Genomic DNA, 21,797 nt, shown 5'->3' with positions numbered 1-21,797 from the left:
TGGTGACTGGTGCTACATCCAGCTGGTGGCTGCTCACTACTGATGTCCCCCAGGGATCTGTGCTGGGCCCAGCTCTGTTTAATATCTTATCAATTATTTGGATGAGGGAATACAATCAGCAAATCTATGGACAACACCAAGTTGGATTGTAGCTTCAATCTGCTGCAAGATAGAAAGTCTTTGCAGCGGGACCTGGAAAGGCTAGAGTGATGGGCCAGGATCACTGGGATGTGGTTCAGTGAAACTAAATGCTGAGTCCTGTATTTTGGACACAAAAACTGCAGGCAGCTCTACAGTCTGAGTGCAGAGTGGCTGGAAAGCTACCCATAGGAAAAGGACCTGGTAATGCTGGTTGACAGCAGCTGAACATGATCCATCCTGTGTTCAGTTGGCCAAGAAGGCCAATGGCAACCTGGCCTGCATCAGCACACATGGCCAGCAGGACCAGGGCAGGGATTGTCCCCCTGTCCCTCTGGTGAGGCTGCATCTCAAGTACTGTGTCCAATTCTAGGCCCTCCAATTCAGAAATGACATCGAGGCTGTGTAGAGAAGGGCAAAATAGTTGGTGAGTAGTCTGAGGAGCAGGTTCTGTGAGGAGCAGCTGAGGGAGTTGGGATGGTTTAGCCTGGAGAAGAGGAGGCTCAGGAGACTCTTTATCATGCTCTACAACTGCCTGAAAGAATGTTGTAGCCAAGTGAAAGTCAGCCTCTTTTCCCAGGCAACCAGCAACAGGACTAGAGGATGTAGTCTTAAAGCTGTATCAGGGAGCTTTAGGTTAGATGTTAGATGTTCACAAAAAGGTTGATTATATCTTGGAATGGACTGCCCAGGATGGAGTCACCATCCCTGGAGGCATGTGGTACTTAGTGCCATGGTCTAGGTGACAAGATAGTGTTGGGTCATATGATCAATTGACCTAACGATCTCAGAGGTCTTTTCCAACCTAATTGATCCTGTGATTCCATGATACTTTGCTCTGTGCTATAGCTGTTCCAACCAACTTTTCAGAAAATTCCCATGTGATTTTCTTTATATCAAGTTTTTTTCTTTGTATTAAGTAATGAAAAAATATATTGCCTTCTAAATGTAAAAACAAGATAAAAATGTGAAAAATACATTTTTAGGAATGAGAAATCAAAGTGTCTGGATTTCATGGCTGTGCAAAGAGTACAGTTGGTATTGTTTTGATGCAAATACATAAAATGTTCTGGGGGGTTTTTCAGACCTAAATAATTCATTGTTATGAAAATATGTATTTTAAATGAGCTGCAGTGCTTTTTTTGCCATTTGTAGTTTACAAAAGAAAGCAGTCTTCCTTTCACAAGAGATAGGAATAGATGTTTGAGATCCATACAGAATGTTTTCTCACCCTTGCTTTACACACTGCTGTACTAATGATAATTTGGCATAATACTACAGCAGAGTTTTTAATTAGATAATATCCTCCCCCCTTTAAAAATATAAAAAGAAGTTTGCATTAAAATTGCATTCAAAATGAAAATTTGATGCTTTTAATACTTTTGTCATTTTGAAATGTAGTATATAATTGCTAGTGTGAATTTCCAGGGAGTGTCAGGATACTTATTTTCCAAATCCTCAGAAAAAGTCAGACAAATTTCTGTGCCCTTTTTCTTTCTCAAATTTCAATCCACAAACACTATCAGAAGAAACCATAAACAGAGATATTGAAAAATATCCATACAACTTATGAGAAAGCTCCATTTGGTGTTGAGAAGAACATCTAAGTTAAAAAGCAGAGGAGATAGCCTGAAGACATTTAACAAGACCAAACACACACACACACACACAAACATACCCCCCAAAAAAGCCCCAAAACCCGAAAACAAACAAAACAAAATTGTACTGCTTTGCAAACTTTCACAGGTCTGCACTCAGCAAGCAATGAGTTGGGTGACATTTACTGATAGAAAGGAAAACTTTGATCTATTAATTGTTTTCCAGTCATTTTCTACTGAAATTTTTAAACTGTATTTCATACTCAGGTGTATGTAATGTTCTCACCTGAAACTTACAACAATGTTGTCTGTTCTCAGAAAAAAATTTTGCATGCCAATATCTTCAGTGCTAGGTTTAAAATACATTTCTCTAGAAACATCTGCTGATCTTACAGATAAGTTTTACAACAGGTCATTTCTGTGAACTAGTTAAGAATTCAAAATATTAACTTCTACCTCCAAAGCATGACAGAAACATTAAGACAGAAAAGAGAGGAGACACATTCCTTACTCATCAAGCCCAGCCAATATGGTGTTGGAATTCATCTATCTACATTCCAGCATGTGGCCTTTTGGTAAGTTAGCTTCAATATTGTGGGCTTATATTATGTGATTCTAAACTAAAAGAATAGGAAAAGAAAAACAGATACAGATATACAGGACATTTGGGAGAGGGTTGAATGTGGATCTTGCTACTAGTATTAATAGAAGGGGATAATGTAAAGTGCAGATCATCTCCAGCATAGATATTATTCCCAAAGAATCCTTAAAGTATCCTGATTTTTAATCAATAAATTTTTAGCTGCAAATTTTCACCATTATAATATCCTAGGATTATGCCCATAGTTATGGAAGACTAAGTTATATATTTTCTGTGAAGATGCTGATGCTGGTTGAATAGCGTTTTTTAAAGGTTTTCTGAACAAACTTGAGTATCAGATATACCTGAGCATTCCAAAGACCACTGTCTAGTTTACAGATACTGTCCTTGGACTTAGCATACAGTGAACAGTGAATTCACTATATGTAAACAGTTGTGATAGAATAAGATAGCATGAAGATTCTGTAAGCATTCTTTAAAGTTATGTCAAATACATTTCTTCTTATGTAAGGCACAAGATAGAAATTTTGTAATTTTACAACTAATAATTCTGAGAGAGCCCTATTATTTAATTATACTTTAATACCTAGGTAAATAATGAAAAAAAACCCTCAGATTTTCAGGGGGAAGTGTGTTTAGCATGGGGGTTTTTTGCTGATTTTTAACTCACAAGCTTTAATTTTGTATGTAACAGTTCTAAAGAATATTCTCCTATTGAAGAGGTTAACTTGTTTTATGAGAATGAAATGTTTTGCTTTGCAGAAAATATGTAAGTATTAATCTGGAGTTCTATAGGGATACTACAGCACCCATTAAGTCATACAGTAATTTTTCATGCACAGAAATATATAAACAGATATGTTGATTTCCCAAATGACTTCAAAAGGTAAAAAACCAGAGAACTGGTATGAGAATACTAAGCATCTTTCTTCTTGCTGCACTAATGAGTATCTTGCCACTGATTGTTGAGTAAAAGGAAGGATTCTGTTCTTCACCAATTCCTTCTAAGCTCAGAACCATCTCCCCATCCTGACCAAACCCCCTGTTTTTTAGCTTTCAATAGGTACATGAATGGCTGTGTAATGTGTAACTCAATGTCTTTTTGGAAGGGACTTTTTTCCTACTCTTACAGAAGAGTAATTACAGAAATGGATTGCTCTGTACTTGAAGGTTATATCTGATTTCTCCTTTACTGTTCCTCAATGATATTTTAACTCTTTCTGCCCAGCATAGCCAATGAATAAGGTAATTTCTGTTCCTGTCAGTTTTGTGTATCAAAAATAATTTGTGATTTGTTCTTGCTACATAGAAAATCAAGAAAAACATATGTATATACAAGATTGAAAAACAAAGTGAGTGACAGGGTAGGAAAGATAGGAAAAGAATAGCAATTTTGGTCAATCTGTGCCTCTGCCTGTCATGAAAAAAAAAATTATGTGACTTAAAATAATTGCATGCCAATGAAGACAATATGAAAGGTACTGCAGCACTGTCATTTCTGTAATTGCTGGGTATTCAGGAGTTGCCTCTTGTCAAGTTAAAAAATTCAGATCGTATTGTAAAATAGGTCACATTGGTCAAATATTCCCCTTAAATTAGGCTCCAGCAATTACAAGGAAATGTTTAGTTATATGCTATTTTTAAAGTCTTGTCTTTACTATTTAGATTATTTGTTCTTAAATTGACACATATCTGAGATTATGTCATTCTTTTCAATGTGACTTGAACATTTAGAGATGCTTTCTTAGACTGCTATATTTTCTTAAGTAATTTAAATTTTATGAAATCAGACCTTTAGAAATAACCAAACCACTAAACCTCATATATTCTTTTATTGCATAGTATTTCTACATTTTTGTGAAATATACTAGATTTGATAAGGGCTATGGGTAAAAGTGGGTTTCTACCCATTTTTCAAAAACTTAGTCTTAGTCTTTATGAAAAATATATTCATACCTAAAAGGACAGCTGTTTAAAATAAGCATTGTTAACTGTGTTTATTATAATGTGACTTTTGAAAGCTTTGAAGACATTATTGATGATAAAGATTCCTAAAGCCAATTTCAATAGCAAATAAGAAATGTTTATTATAATGTGACTTTTGAAAGATTTGAAGACATTAATGATGGTAAAGATTCCTAAAGCCAATTTCAATAGCAAATAAGAAATACAACATTCAGTTATACACCTAAATTCCTATGTTAGAAAAATCAAGGCTAGAAAACTAGTGGGAAGAGACTATCATGATATTTTGTTATTGTGTTTTTCTGGATGTTTGTTTTTTGAAGGCTTCTATATCCAGACAGACCACTGATAAAAAGCAAATTTGAATCTCAAAAATTGGACCCTATAAAAGGTTTTCTAACACAAAGGAAAAAAATAACAGTTACCATTATAATTAGAAAAATATATAAGTTTTATAATAAAATATATAAGTTTTAAAATAAAGGTCAAAACACATTTATAATGAGCATTTATATATGAGCAAACAGATTTTTAAAGGAATTATTTTGTTAAGGTCATATTTCAGAAGTAACATTAATAGAGTTCAGATCTAAACTTAGGGCCTCAAATTTCCTTCATTAACTGCAGATTGTGATAATTCAAAACAATTTACCTTATGCTTGAAAAGTCTAAGCAGGAAAATATGGTTTGGGGGTCGTCCCCCCTCCCCAACCCTCCCCCCATTTTTTTAGCCCTCCTGTCTTTTGGTACTGCAAAAACAAAACAGGTATCTGTTTGGCAGTCACTTATGAAATTCAAGGCTGCAATTTACATATTCTCATTCATTTTATATAGTGGCCCAAAGTAACTGAGCAATTTTTGGTCCGATACATTCTCTCACATACTATTATATCACATGGATGGAACCAAAACATATTCTATGAAATCTACCACAAAACCAATTTACAACTCTTTGCTGTTTAGACAGTGATTTGTAAGGCTTTTACTAGAGTTTGGTGATAGTATCAGAAGTTATTTTTGAAAATAATTCTCAAAAATACATTTTACAATTAATTTTGTGATGCCATTGCACCTTTTATCATTGTCTTTGCATGGCAAGGTTTTGGGGAGTGTGGGAAGGCAGTTACAGGGATGGCTTCCATGAGAAGCTATCTAGAATCTTCCCAAGTACCACTTGGCTCAAAGACAGAGTGTTGGTAGTATCCCTGGGATAACATATTTAAGAAGGGAAAAAGAGTTTTTGTGCAGAAGAAATTGTGGCCGAAGTAGAGAGGCATGAGATCATGAAAGAGAAACAGCCCTTCAGACACCAAGGTTGGTGGTGGGTGTCAGGAGTGGGAGAAGCTGCTTTAGGTGCCAGAGCAGATTTCTCTGCAGCCCCTGGTGAAGATCATTGTGAGTCAGGCTGTCTCTGCAGCCCATGGAGATCCTCGCTGTAGCAGGTGGGTGTGCCTGAGGGAAGGCTGTGACCACCTGTGGAGCTTGTGACCATGTGTGAAGCCTATACTAAGCAGCCTATACTTCTTCCTGGGAGGACCTGTTGCCACATGGAGAAAGGAACCCATCCATAGTGAAGCAGATTTTCTTGCAGTAGTTGTGACCCCATGGGGAATTCATGCTGGAGCATGGGACCCCATACCAGTTCTCTGTTTTTTTACCTTTTGAAGTCATTTGGGAAATCAACATATCTGTTTATATATTTCTGTGCATGAAAAATTACTGTATGACTTAATGGGTGCTGTAGTATCCCTATAGAACTCCAGATTAATACTTACATATTTTCTGCAAAGCAAAACATTTCATTCTCATAAAACAAGCTAACCTCTTCAATAGGAGAATATTCTTTAGAACTGTTACATACAAAATTAAAGCTTGTGAGTTAAAAATCAGCAAAAAACCCCCATGCTAAACACACTTCCCTCTGAAAATCTGAGGGTTTTTTTTTATTATTTACCTAGGTATTAAAGTATAATTAAATAATAGGGCTCTCTCAGAATTATTAGTTGTAAAATTACAAAATTTCTAATCCTTTACTATCCTTGATAGGTAGTTTTAATTTCATAAAATTAAAGAATCATTACCTTGTGTATGATTTCCTTTATAATATATCTATACAATTTAGGATTCTTAGATTCCTTAGATTCTATGAAGATATTTATTAGCTGACAAGAATACTTTTCAATGTTTTGGGTATAGCTACTTGCAAAATAAAATATATTTTGTGGGGGTTTTTTTCAGATTTTTGTTTCAGTGTTTTTAAAATGCCTAATAAAAATGGGTTCATTTTATTACTGCAGGTGTTATTTATGTTTGAGAAACAGATTAGATGTAGATGCTTGAACTGCTATAGAATAAACATGGTTTTTCAGGTGAATAAAGTTTTTGTTGTTCAAGAGAAAAATGCAAAAAGAGGAATTGCAGAAAGTTCACAAAACCTCACAGAGGCAATTGGAGTCACTCACAAATTTAGCCTTTGAATTGAGACCTTGGAAAGGTCGAGATTTGTCAAAACCTGATGCGATACTTAACTTGATTTTACACAGCATTAATAATACTTTAACTTAAAGTGATAGAGCTTAAAGTAAACACAAAAAGTGCCCTTATATAGAAAGTTTATAACATTTTTTCCTAGGGTAAGAAATATATACATTAGTGAAGCAATGTAACAGAAGGTAGTAAATAAGCGACAAGTCAAAGATGGTTTATTTAGGTTTGAAAAAGAGAGGGGGAATTGTAGGAATATAAAAAGGTAAAGGCACTTTCTAAAGCTGAGAAAGGCTGGGAAATTTCTAAACCTTCTCATGGGAAGCTAGGAAGTTAAGAACCAAGTGAATACATTTGTATTTATCATGAGGAACAAGAAAGAACAAGAACTTGTTGATAGTTCAAGATGTGAAAAGTCCTAGATATTTGCTTTGCAAAGATAGAAAAAGTTTCCATCTTTAATAACGAATTATTGTGTATTGTTTGAGGTTCATAGAAGTCCTTTTGTTAATGTTAAACCCACGTGGGTCCTTTTCTTATTGGTTAGAGTATAATGACTTTACACCTTTTCTTTTATGCTATTGGTTCAAAGAATACGTAGAAAAAGGCTTTGCATGGCCTGCCATCTTGTCTCTGATCTGGAGTTGCATGGATGTTGTTATTTTCCCGTGTCTCTTGCTTTTTGCTTGTATGATACAGACAGATAATAAATCCTAAGTCTAAAACCAGTTAGAGTCCCATCCCATTTGTGAGACACGGACCGATCTGGCAGAGAGGTGGAGAGCAAAGTTAAACCTGGGAAGGTAAGGGGTAAGACATTTTTAGGTTTTTATTTTATTTCTCATTATCCTAAATTGCCATTATTGTCATTATTAAATGGCAATAAAGTAAACTAAGTGGATTTTGTTTTTTCCATGATGGTAGTCAGTGTGTGTAATCTCTCCCAATCCTTATCTTGACCTGTGAGCCTTTACTTTTATTTTTTCTTCTGCAGTCCACCTGAGGAGGGGAATGATAGAGCAGCTTTGGTAGATATCTGGTATCCAGACAGTGTAGTCTGCTGCATGATCACATTTCGTTTGCCCTAGTAATTCATTCGCCTAAGCCCCACTGTTACCCAGACTAAAAGATCACCTTCCATCAAAATGAAGGGTTTTACACTATCAGTTTATCCCTTAACCCACCATTTCAGTTAACAGTGGTTTGTTCCCTGCTAGACTTCTCTAAAAAGCATTTTCTGGCAAGCAAAGTTACAAGCACATAACAGTTTTCTTCATGGTGCTTAGAGAGGACTTTTTATATTTTTCTTTTTGGGCTCTAATTGGAACTGTAGAATGTTGGAAACACTGAATTTCAGACCACCTAAAGTATAGCTTAAAGTAGAATTTTTTGCAGTTTGGTTGATTAGAGGAGAGTATTAGTAGTTTTATTTTTGTTTGTTTCTTATTATAAACAGTGATTTAAGCCACCATTAGTGGTTGCAGAAAAAAAGGATAATGGTAAATATGTTTTACTTGTGAGGGGAGAATTCATAAAAAGTTCATCAATCACAGATTCATTAGATCTGGGAGGACTTTTTTTCCAGCAGGCTATTTTTCAGAGGCTACAGAAAGCTTTGCTATTCTTACTACAGTTATGTGTGTAAAAAAAAAATGCTACTGTTGTATTTTGTACTTCATTAGAAAATTTATCTAATTTTTTTTATTAATTGTATTTTATAGATTAAATAACATACTTTTATTGCTGAACACAACTTTGATTATATGTCACTGACACACTGACATAGTGTTGTTTTTTAAAAGTGCACAATGGTTCTACATTATTCCCAGAGGTATATTGTTTTGAAAATCTGGCATGGTAGTAATCTTACTAAAATAATTTGTGTCAGAGTCTATAGTGATCATTATATGAATATCAGTTAGTAGAGGAGCAACTACAGTTTTTAGCTTGCATGAAATGGAATCTTAGTATATTAAGGAATCTTACTACATTAAATGAAATCTTAGTATATTAATTCCACTATCTCGCTTTTCTGCATAAAACGAAAACAAGAGAATGAAATACTACAAATTTGGTATTTTGGTTTGTTACCTTTTTGGTTGCTTTTTTGTTATTATTTATTTTGGTTTTTTAATCTGGCTAATTGCTTGCACCAACATTATATTTTTGAATGCTTATTTTTGAAGCTTTGCAACCTAGTGTGGAGATCACTGGACTAATAACACCCACCATTTTCTAAATGTCTGTATATCTTGGCACAAAAATTGATAATTTCTATCAAGATAAGTAAAAAAAACCCATAGAACTCCTAACAAAAAAAGTTCATTAACATAGAGTTAGGTCTGAACCTAATCAAGAATCTGTGCAGTGCACTGCATTGTACAGATATAGCACCTAACTATATGCTACTTCAACACTGTAAATGGGCACGGAAATATTCTCTCTCCTCTCTGTTTCTAATTATATTAACATAATGGTTTTTCAAACCTAGTCAGCATTACACTTTGTCATTGCTAGTGCATGTTATGCAGAATTCAATCATCTGACATCATGGGTTTAATATCAATATTCTAAAGAGCTGTATCATAGTCAATTAATAGATTGAAATGTTTCATCTTATCATTGACTAGTACATTCTCTAGGACAAGAATTTATTTATACTACTTATTAATTTATATTACTTATTTATTTATACTACTTATTCATAATTACTTATGTCCCACATAGTACAAGAATAACTTTTAACACCTACTGGTAAGAAGATGTTCCATTTCCTGAAGTAAAAATAAATGGGTTTGCCTTTTTGAGTATAAAAATACAAGAAAAAATAAAAAAGAAACGAAATTTTGTTCATGAGCAAGGAAGAAATATATATAGAGAGATATAAACCCCCTACAAACACAAACAAAAACCCAGTCTCAGGGAAGTACCACCCTGGGCAAGAACAACTTGCCCAACTGTCAGAATAGTCACATAGCACACTGGTAATCTCTTACTTTCATAAAATATGTCTAGCTCTTGACATAATTGCAGATCCATCATGGAAAAAATCTCAGAAAAAAATCCGTTAGGTATTGCTGACACTATTCTGTCTTATAATCTAACATATTAAATCAGGAAGAAAATGTACTCATATTAATAATTGTATTAATATTAGGAACATCAGACACTTGAATCAATATTCCCTGGGAAGGGAGGACTGTGAAAAACCTAGTGCATTGGAATTTCAGGTGGGTATTGGTATAAAATTTTTATTAAAAAAAATTATCTAAACCAGTTTCTTCTATACATAAATAAGTCCTGCAGAAGGTTCTGCCACTAGATCTTAAGAGATTTATCTTGTATACAGCATCAAGATTTAGGCATTTACAGGACTGAAAAAATGGTCTCCTCTTACAGGATCAATAGAAGCCTGCTGGTATTTCAGCTTGAGCACCGACTACATGACTTCAGATTAATTTAGCCAATCAAAAACTCTGAACATTAATATGAACAAGCTGCATCTTTGTACTTCAGCTATACTATTGCTTCTCATTTTGAGGTGAAAATTCCTGGATTCATAGGACGTGCAAATCCATCACTGCTTACCATTCCTACTGCTTTGATAATTTTTGCTTTCCATCCCACACTTTCTGTCCCACTTACCTGCAACAAGAAAAGTGTTTTCCTGCATATGTGCAGAAATTATCATAAATGTTGGAGAGATGTGCAAAAAGAAGATATGGCAAAGAAGTGGGATGGTATTTACACATATAATTGCAGTATAATCCACTTTTAAAAATGCAGATTAGCTGACAGAAATTTAATAAATTCCTTCTGCTCATTTATGATAGTCAAAGTCTGCATCAGTGTATAATTCAAAGGAATTGGATAATTTCATAGTACACTGAGGAAAACTGACTTGGCATAGTTGACTTACTGACACCAGCTATCCTCCTGCTGTCACTTTTAATTCTCTATAAACAATTGTCTCTAACATCCCCTGCTGCCAGAGACAATTCATAGTCTGTAAATGATGGGGATCATTCAGGACAATAGTATGCATTTTCTTGTATAATACCTGAAAACTAAAAGGATTAAACCATTTGATCAAAATGACAATTTGAATTTGGGTTTCTAATAAAAAACTGACCTCCAATTATAATATAGCTATAAAATATAGCTATGTTTCTATGAAATAAAATGTACACCTGTAAATTTTTTTCAATGTGTACATTTCTATGTATACCTGTACTTTTTCCCTGGTTAAACATATTCAGTTTTTTTTTTGCATGTCTTCCCTGCAGAGAACATACATTATAGATAAATATATCTATATATACATATATAAATAAAACTAAGCAGGGCCATATACTTCCTCTCAGAAGTATTTTGTGGCATTTGCATTTGCCCTGTATTTTTCTTTTTGTGTTTCTTATAATTTTAATTCTATAATCTATTTAGGACAACCATGAATTTCAAAAGAACCAATGTATAGTTAAATTAGTTTTATACATCAGGTAAGGCCCACAAAAAGCAAACCAGACTGTTAGTGAAAAATATGCTACTTCTTCCTAGTAGGGTTGATAGATAATAGTAACTCATAACCTTATTCTCCATCCTAATTTTTCAGTTTTACATTACAGTACACTTCTTCATATCAAAAGATTTGTACAGAACAGTCAAAACCAAGTCTACCACAGTAGGTATTTATAACTTTTGACAGAGAGAGAAAGAGAAAATCAGAGAGAAATTTCAAAAGATAATCAGCTAAGTTTTACAATTGGTTATTTTATTAGTCTGAGCTTGATTCCATGAAGTGAAAAATATGAAATCTGTAAGAAATTATGAAAGCAAATCACTTATAAACAGCACTGCTCATTCTGTTACATTTATATTTTAAATATCCCTGCAACTACCTGTAAGAGCTGAAAAAGGCAGCCCATACACGCAAGCTCACACAAAAGCAGCAGTGTTAAAAAATCAGCCATAACTTTGAACATCTGGTGCGCTTGTTTCAGACCCTGTTCAAATCACAACAGGGGCATAGATAGCTCTTATGGAAAGGATATAGGCTGTAGAAGTGAAGGGGACCCTCAGGAAACAGTTCTAATAGGCTGAATAGCTATTCTCAAGATACAAACTGGGGCTCTCCCTGCACATACTCTTTACAAATTTTCAGCTTATTTGATGATATCTCCACTAAAAAAAGGAGGGACTTTAAATATCTTTTCATATTTTCGTGTTAATTTCTCTCAGAAACACTATTCTAATCTGCATATTGACTGAGATATTTATTTGCCTAAAGAAAAGTTTAAAGCAACACAAAGTCTTAAAAGATTGTGTGCTTCTCTTTAGGAGCAGTTTCAAATTACAACTGTAGCACTAAACAGAAGGATCCCCTAAAATAACCAGTCTCTGTTCTTTTCATGACATACTTGTGATGAGTTCTCAGATAACTCCAAAGACATAATTATCAACGAGAAACTGTAAGCAAAAAGCAGTGTCTGTGAAACTGAGTTTCTTAGAGCAAAATACTCCACATGGCCCAGGAGCTGTCAATAATAGACCTTACTAATACTAGGAGAAAACTTAACTGAATTGATTTCAGTAAAATTAGTTACTTTTATGCAGCATGGATCTGAAATATGCTGTGTTAAAAGTGATAAAATCATGCTGACATATGGAAGGATTTCAGTCTTTTTGGTCCACCCGATATTTTGGTGTCTGGGAGTTTAGCCAAATATAATTTTGTGACAGCTGCCAAATCAGTGGGAAAATATCACAATCACACCTAGATAATTAATAGTCTCCATCATTGGTCAAGTCAAGATTATCCATCCCATTCTTGGAACTGTTCAGCCAGGTTGGATGCAGCCTTGGGAAAACTAATCTAGTGGGTGGCCTAGGTCAAGAGTGGATTGGAACGACATGATTTTTAAGGTCCCCTCCAATGCATTCAATGATTTTGTGAACTACTACAATCAATTTAAGGGCCAAAAGCTTCTTGTCCTGAAGCAGAAGCTGTTAATGGGATTGAAAATAGGAGCTGTTCTAGATAATTTTCATTTAATTCTGATCTTCCAATACAGTATGTTGCATTGTGCTTAGGGTTTTTTTTTTTTTTTTTTTTTTTTGTCTGTGCCTGTCTGTGACCTATCTAATTTATGTATGCAGATGTTTAAAGAAGTGTTCTGTAAATGACATTTCTCATTTAGGTATTTATGTTCCTATGTAAGACTGTATTATACTTTGTTTTGTTTCTTCCAATAAATAGAAAAAGAAAAAAAGGATACTAGAAAGGTCACTGGCACTTTACACATATGGATAGCTCAATGAATGTAATTCCGCTTTACTTTAGCACTAATATTATGATGCTATCTGTCTTTGTTTTCCACTTCTCCTATACCTTGGTACCTCTTCTTCATGACATTTTAACATTCAAGATCTTCCTTTTAAAGAGATTTTTTTCCCTCTTGATTTATAAGTTGTCTCAGTCTCTTTTCCTAAACTCCTAATGTGTTCTGGTCTTGATTCACCTCTTTCAATATTATCTGATCACTAGTATGAAAGGCATAAAAATCTTCTCATGATAGTTCACATGGTAACTTTGTACATACTTCTCACTATTTTGCATCTCAGATCAACCCAGAAAAAAATATAATCTTAATTTTTCATTTGAATTTTCAGAAGGAGATGTGTTCTAGCACCAGGATCGAAGTAGATTAGTGACTTCCATAAACAATATGATTGTCTTTTATGTTGTGCACTTACAAAGCAAAGAACCATCTAGGCTTAACTAGCTTAACTTACTGTATCTTTTTAAACTTTCCCTTTTTATTATGATTGCATATCATATTTTAATATGATATGAAAAAAGGCAAACACCTCAAACATTTCCAAATATATTTTTGATTATTTTTGATTCTTAAAATATATAAATTTTTATACATCCATAAAATTTTACTTTCAAACAAATCATCCAGGACAAGTGGTCTTGAGCCATGCAGGAGCATTAAAAGGAAAAGCAAATGTTACAGTGAGTCAGTCACTTGTTGCTGTGGGGGATGGAGGCACTCAAGAGCTGACTTGGTTTTTTGTCTAGGGAAGTTAGTTACTTCATGGGGATTCACATCCAGGATGTGGTAGGGGGATAGTCAAGGCTTGCCTAGCCCCCTTACTGTTAAGCCTTGCTGTTCTTCCTTGTTCAGACCAGTTATACTAAATGAGGCAACCTGGAGCATAACAGTTGTGACTACAGAGATCTGGAAGAAATTACCAGGACACTGGGACCCAGGTGGTATTATCCTGAATCCTGCAGGTGACAGAAAAGCATGAAAAATGAAGGTAAATAGTAAGAAATATGACAAACAGATTCCCAGCTTAAAAATTCGTAGTTCAAAATGATATATGAAAGTTCAGGACATTTAATTTTTATGTAATCCTGATGGGTTGCCACAAATAAATTACAGAAGAAGACTCTCTGCTGAAGAAATTGTTTTCTATAGTTAATGTGAATTCTCATGAACAAAGTAGTAAACAAATTGAAGGATAGATACAGTCCTTGAAAAACAGTCTATTAAAAACATTATATAAAACCACCATCAGAAATCTAGCTAATACTACACAGAAAAAATAATATACATTAGATTTTATTTTATATGGTTTTGTTTTGAAAGAAGACAAACTGCTCAATGTCAGTATTTCAAGCTGTTCACTTTGGTTTTAGGTCCTGCAGGCAAGATGCTAGCTTTACTAAGAGTCTCATAATTGCAAAAAAAAATTGTCTTTGAGTGGATTAATTTTAACTTGTTTCAAATTTTCTTGTTATTTGGAGTAAAAGAAATATTATTTGTGACCTCTTTCATTTGTTTAATTGCTGTGAATTTAGCTTTTGTCAGTTTGCCAATCTAGAACTACTTTACAGGAGATAGGAGGTTTATCTTGTAACATCACAAAGATGCCAATGATAACATATATTGTAGATTGCATTAAGTAGAAACTTCCAAAATGGGCTTAAATGTTGCATCCTGGGTTGCATTCAGACTAAGCATTTTATAATGTTAGTTAGCCGATTCTGTGTACACCCCTGTTCCCCCCACGATGGTTCACTCCAGGCTGCCTGCCATTGGAGCTTCCCCACACCACTCCTGTAACCACCCCCTGTTCATTCCTTAAACTTCCCTGTCAGTTACCCCATCCCCGCTTCCCTGTTTGCCCCGGAGCCCTCTATCCACCCCTGACGTGTTCCCGTTGGTTACCGTGGCCCACATCACCAACACATTGCCTGTCCCCACTGGGCGACGGCTTCCACCCGTGTCTGCCCGCCCCCTATAAAATCCCATGCGCCCTTGGTCCTGTCGCCATTTTGTCCATGCGGCACTAGGGAGCGGCTGCGGTTCTCCACCGCAGCTCCACGCAACAATAAACCTTCTCCAGCCAACTGCAGGACAAGGTGTGCCTCCTTCGCCTCTTTGCCTCATCCCAGCGCTGCTTACAGAGCGTGGCCAGCCCCACCCTGGTGTGCTGAATGCCACAGCGCCCGGACCACGCGGCACCCCAGTCTGGCTGAGAAGCAGTGCCCTTAGCTGGGCTCCCCAGAGCTGGCCGGGACCGGGGAAAAGAACGCCAAAGCTACACTTAAGGCAGTTTTCTTTACAGTACTTTATTGCAACCTGGAATTCCCAAGCTTTTACGAAAATTTACTAATTATGATGTTTTTTTTTTTGCGTTCCAGGAACAATCATATTAAATCTGGTAAAAAGGCTGAATACAAAACAGCCTTTTTCTCCCCATAGATCCTTTACTTCCCTTATAAGTGATCTAGAACTACAGAATCGGACAGGAATTTGTGTTGAGTCATGGTGGGATTATCTGCATAAAATAAGCTGCATATAATCTTGTATTTTTTTTACCACAGAGGCTGCTGAGCAGACTGGGGCATGAACCTGGTAGTGGTAGGGGCTGACAGATCTATATCACCACGGTTGAGCTGATAAAGCATGCCTCAAGGAGCAACAGAAAGATAGTGAGACATTGCAACATCGTAAAAATATCTCTGAAAATTAGCTTAAAAAGATCTAAAGAGCATCCTGTTTTATATTTGCAAAGTGGTGTCAAGGGATAGCAATTTAGCAGGGTTTTTTTCTGGTATTTTATGTTATTTTAATAGCATTCAATTAAGCAGGAAAGTTAGACATACCAATAAATTATTGCAGGAGCTTGATGACTGTTGAGGAAGTCACTCAAAGATTGAAAAGGATTGAGAAGATGAGGATGTTCTGACACTGCAGATAGTAGAGAAGTTAAGGACAAAAAGTGCACAAAATGGAGAGGCTGGTTTGAACATTGCATTCATTCACAAACAACAAATTATCATGGGGAAGGGAAGGAGGACAAGGGAAGTAATAGACTTCAGTTTTTTCCCCATTGAAGAAGTATTATACTACCAGTACAAATGTGCCAACTCCAAGTAGTGAAGACAATTGATTTCCCTATCTTATGCATGAAACTCTTCAAAAGAACTAAGAACTTTCAAAGCAGTATCAAGGTGTTTTCCCAATAGGTAGAAAATATATCCAGATATACCCATAGAAATCTTCAGAATAATGAAACCAAGCAAAATGGATGATAACCCTTACTGCACCAATTGGATAGATACTTAAAAGGAAGGTATATAATAAATGAAATTGTTTTAAGCTTTCAGCGTGATTTGGGCTGGAAAAATAAATCACTGATTTTGGAACACTCAATTTATTCCCATCCTGACAGTCTTGGTTCAGCTACATAGATTTATGTCCCAACTGCATCTATGAATTCTCTCATAGGAATAGAACTAATATCTTTATAGATGCTATAGCATTGTTTGAACCAACTCTAAGGCATCACAGTTCTGTTGAGACTTTTTTCAGTTTCCAAAGCATAGGAAGGATGCTTCACTTCATGAACATGATCATTAGTGAAAATGATCTAAAAGATATCCTAAGAAGTATTTTCTTTTTTTTTTTTTTTACAAGTCTATGGTTTGCAATAGAAAAGACTTCAATAGCAATCCTCTTCATAATGAGTATTTGGGGCTCAGATAATCCTATCAATGAAGTCTCTAGGTTATTTTAGAATTTTAAAAAACACTCAAGTCCATTTATCAGGTACAGCATCTGCTTGAACTTATCACATGCAACAATTAAACTAGTTGTTTCAATTTTACACAACTGAAGGCACTGTTTTGATCTCATTTTCATTTCCCAGCTAGCTGTATTTCCTTTGAAGCTGATGATTGAGCTACAAATACACAGCTGGTCTTTGTTCTTTATTTCCCAATACATGCAGATTAGCTGGAACTAATAGCTGTAGTTCTGGCTAGGCTTCTGGTCTACTGCTGGAAGTTGGGAGATCATGTAAAAATTGGCCAAATGCTCAAATCTCACACCAGAAAATCTTTCTGTCAAGGAACCCAGCAGAGCAATCACTGTAATCACTACCACTCTGTTTTCCTGTCTTCTGTAACTGTAAACCTAAAGTAAATGGAAGGTTCAATTATACTGGCAAGTATAAAGATGTGAAGTATAAAGATTGGTAACGAGGCATTTGTTTTCTTGCTTTCAAGTTATTTATGCTTTTATTTAAAACTGAAGAATATTAATACATAAAAGAATGATACATAACATATGCATGAATAATGTATGATGTAACTTTAGTTAATTTCATTTGCAAATAAATGTTTTTAAACTTCTTATACTGAGAAAAATCAAAATATATAATGACTATTATATTTCTTATACTCCTTGTAGTAAACCATTCAGTCAAATATTTTTCACATTGAGAATTGGATGAAATTACTTCTTAAAACTCTTGGCAGGTGTTGCCATCCACTCCCATTGAAATTGGAAGGTTTCCCATCAGTTTGTATGGAATCAGTTAGAGAAAATAAGTTGCTTATCTATTTTATACAGCTTTTACTGGTCTAACTAGAAGCACTCTTTAAAAAGATATATTTCTATTGACTACTTTGTATATATCAAATAAATTCAAACATTTTATCCCTTTCCACAGTTTACTTAAACTTTGTATATTGAGTTTTATTCAAAACACTTTATTTTAGCTTGTATAATAACAGACAAAAATGATATGTATGTCTGAGGCAGTGTTATATTTTGAATATGAGCATGTAGGTTCTTGACTTTATACATTAAAACTTACATGTGAATTGTGTTCTCTTACCACAATTAATTCATGTTAGAAACTGGCAGCTGGGCACTTATATTTTCATGCGAAGCTTTCAACATCTATCCACTAATAAAGGTTGACAAGAAGGAAACAAAATTCCTCTTTTTTCATCCCAAATCAAATTGCACCTAGCCTCTTATAACAAAAAGGCTTGCAAACAATCACTTTTCTAAGTAAATCCAATGTGCAGCTATAATTTGGGAAAAAATAATACCTACAGAATAGAAAAAAAAACAACCTGAACTTTTGCACTTAAGAATCTGACATTGCTGCAATTTGTCAAAGACATGATTTCTGACTAAAAAGGAAATAAATCACAACTACCAAGGATAAAAATTTGAAATTCATTAAATTTTAAAATTTAAAATCTATTTATATACTAGAATAAAATATATATTCAAATTCAAGTCCCATAGTCTCTCAGTGTGGTACTATTTAACTACATGGTGGCTTTAATGTGCTAGAGACTTTTATTCCCTTTGAGATAACAATTAATCAAAAAAATGCTTTCCTATATAAAAGAAAAGCTGAATAACAATTTTCTACTAATAAAACAAAGCTCTTATAAAGGATGCCCCAGACAACGGTAAGCAAAATAGTCAGTATCACCAAAGTCTATTAAAACAATATGAATGACTGCCTTTTTTGAAGAAGGCTATAGATTCAAACTTCTTTATGTCAATAAGTATCTACAGTGAACTGTGAAGCATTTTTGGCTAACATGAGCTAAACTATTGTTCTGGCGTAATTATAAATCAACTACTTTCACATTTTTGTAGAAGCGGCAGATGTGTTGTGGCAGCACCTGTTGATTCCCCAAAACTCTTTTCTGTCTAAGAGATATTAATGGGCTGAGTAATCCTGATGATTTTGGAGGGTTTTGTGGTTGGGTTTTTTGGTTTAGTTTTTGTTTGTTTTGGGTTTTAGCTCTAGTGCACATGAGTTATCCATGAGGTACTTCAGCAGACATATATTTAGTTTCACCATAAACAATATTGTGAAATAAAGAAATAAGGACAGACATTTTAATTCCAGATTAGTGATCACTGAAACCATTATGGTGCCTACCAGACTAACCTAAGGTGTTTAATAGTTATTTCCTTTATAAACCCTATATGTGTATTGGTTTTATCCCTCTTTTTGACTAGTTTTTACTGACTTTTATTGCTTTGTTAATTGATATTCTCAAGAAAAGCCTTGTTCTGTCTTTAACCAGCATTCACTTTTAAAATCAGTTAACTGTGATCATGTTCAATTCCCTACCTCTGTAGCTTTTCAAGCTCTTTTTAACTTCCACAAGCTGTTGCAATTTTTAGAAGAAACAAATCAGGGAACATGAAACCTCAGATTTGTAGAATTATTGGTAAATATTACTTTTAACAGGGCTTGGTATACAGTAACTAAAAGCTTAATGTATCTGTATAAATAACTGATTCATCCTATCTTAATCTTAAGTTCTTTTTGGGTTAGGTTTTTTAATTCTCATTTGCATTTTAATTTATGGTGAAGTTCAAACTCACACTAGAATTCTGGAAATTTAATTCCCTGTTGAATTATTCGACTTCTAAAGATACTGTGGTTATTTTAATAGCTTTGCTTGCTACTGTGAACCAAAATGTCTTTCTTGGTTTTTTTTAAATGTCCCAAAACATAGTTCATAACAAAATAAAAGAACAGTTTGTTTGTTATTATAGGGGAGTGGAAAAAGTCTTCCTGACTAGAATTAGCACTCCTGTAAATAGGGTTTTTTTAATGCAAATACTGCTAGAACCTGTATTGTCTGTACTTGTGCTGCAACATGGACAATATTAGGAGGAGTATTATGCATGGAAGACATACAGTTTTATACTCTAGAATAACCACAGACTAGCAAGGCATTCTCCATAATTTACCTTTATGAGTTTCAATTTCAAATTAATTTTACAAACTTAATGGTTTGGGAAATTATTATGGAAAACAATAATTTAGGGTTGACCTTTTTTGAGCTACCTGTTACTTGATTGGTTTAGCTAGCAAAGTCTTTAATTGAATTTGTCAGCAACAAAAATATGTGTGCTAACAGCTGCTGACTTAAATTTTATAATTATTGTTATTACCTTAGATAAAAATTTAAGCAGGCAAAAAACAAAAAGAAGGGGAGTAGAACAAAGTCACCTACAATAGCACAGAGTAAATGTCTCAATGAAAAAGTTTTAATACTCATTGCTTCTTTAGAAATATATTTCTGCATTAGAACAAATTGTGACAAATATTTTTCATTTAGTGAAAAAAATCATAAGCTATATATGAAATGATGTGGGTAAAAATCATGATATGTATGTTATTTCCTTAGCCAAATCTTCATAATATCATCAGAAAATAACACTTTTTTCTTGAACTTCTACAAATCTTAGCTCTTGCTTACTATTTCAGAAACATTTTTTGCAAGGTGCTGCACATGGCTATGGGCAATCTCTAGTACCAATAAAGGCTGGGGGAGTGAACAGATTGAGAGCAGGCTTGCTGAGGAGGACTTGGAGATTCTGTTGGATGAGAAATGACCTTGCAGCCCATTTCTGGTCTGTATCAAAAGTGGCATGGCAGAAGGTTAAGGGAGGTTATTTGATTCTGTCCCTGTACTTTGCCTTGTGAGACCCCACCTGGAGGTCTGCACTCAGCTCTAGAGTCCCTGGCACAAGAAGGACATGGACTTGTTGGAGTGAGTCAAAAAGGAGGCCACCAAGATGATCAGAGGAGTGGAGTGCTTCTACAAGAACAGGCTGAGAGAACTTAAATCGTTCAGCCTGGAAAAGGGACCTTTTCAGGGGACCTCAGCTTTGCAGTGACCTAATTGAAGCCTTCCAGTACCTGAAGGGAATCTACAAGTAAGAGGTAGAGAAACTATTTACAACACCATGTAGTCACAGGGCAAGGGTGAATGGTTTCAAAGAAAGTAGGTATAGATTAGATATTAGGAAAAAATTCTTTACTGTGAGGCTGGTGAGGTACTTGAACCTGGACCCAAGAGAAGTTGTGGATGCCCATTTCTGGAAGTGTTCACAGCCAGGTTGGATGGAACCATGAGAAAACTGGTCTAGTGAAATGCATCCCTGCCCATGGCAGGGATTGGAAGTAGATGACATTTAGGGTCCCTTCTAACCCAAACCATTCTAATATTCTATGAAATACAGACCTCTTCTTTGTACAATGAATTATAGGAGTAACATCAATACCTGTATTTTTTTTTTTTAAGAGATATTCTGAAAATGTCTAATTAACATAGGACAAGGCAACCAGACAGCTGAATTTGTATATACATTATATCAAAAAAATGAAATTAATTTTCAGATAACTAAGTTCTCACCTCTAAATATTTAAAATTTTTTTTGGCATTGATTTTTGAGGAGGGAGTTCTGGGTGTTTGTTTGTTTGCTTATTTTTAAAGTATCTCTTTGTCATGAAGTCATGTTGCAAAGAGAGAAATCATGAAATGTATCACTGTCTTCTAGTCTGAAACAATTTTTGGAGAATAAAACAGCAATTTCCTTCAAATTCATTATTTTTTTCATCCCATCAGACAAACTTTTTCATAGTTTCTTTTTAATGGTGTTTTGCCTAATTTCCTGCCATAGAAGTAAAGGAAATGTTCTATGTTATTTCTAAACAAAAAATATTTAAGGAAACATGACATTCACCAAGGGAATTGAATGCATTTGAAATTCTCTCTAACTCCAACTCACATACCAAAATGAATTCAGGATCGGGCTTTCTGATTTTCTAGGTGTGATTCTTTTTCCTAGATTGTCATTACTGCAGCTTTTCCCTTT

General features: G+C 34.7%; 1 protein-coding gene and 1 long non-coding RNA gene across 2 annotated transcripts in view; one reads left to right on the top strand and one right to left on the bottom strand.

Moving 5' to 3' along the window:
• PTPRD (protein tyrosine phosphatase receptor type D) overlaps window positions 1-21,797 on the bottom strand; it is a 978,753-nt gene that overhangs the window by 942,077 nt on the left and 14,879 nt on the right. The window lies entirely within an intron of this gene.
• LOC128822479 (uncharacterized) overlaps window positions 7,442-21,797 on the top strand; it is a 61,857-nt gene continuing 47,501 nt past the window's right edge. The window contains exon 1 of the long non-coding RNA XR_008441444.1: window positions 7,442-7,589. This is a non-coding gene — a long non-coding RNA (uncharacterized LOC128822479). The remainder of the gene's footprint in view (window positions 7,590-21,797) is intronic.

Source organism: Vidua macroura, chromosome Z, assembly GCF_024509145.1.
Source record: "Vidua macroura isolate BioBank_ID:100142 chromosome Z, ASM2450914v1, whole genome shotgun sequence".
NCBI lineage: Eukaryota > Metazoa > Chordata > Aves > Passeriformes > Viduidae > Vidua > Vidua macroura.
Note: the sequence above shows the minus strand (reverse complement) of the source record. Positions and strands in the feature narration are given on the sequence as shown.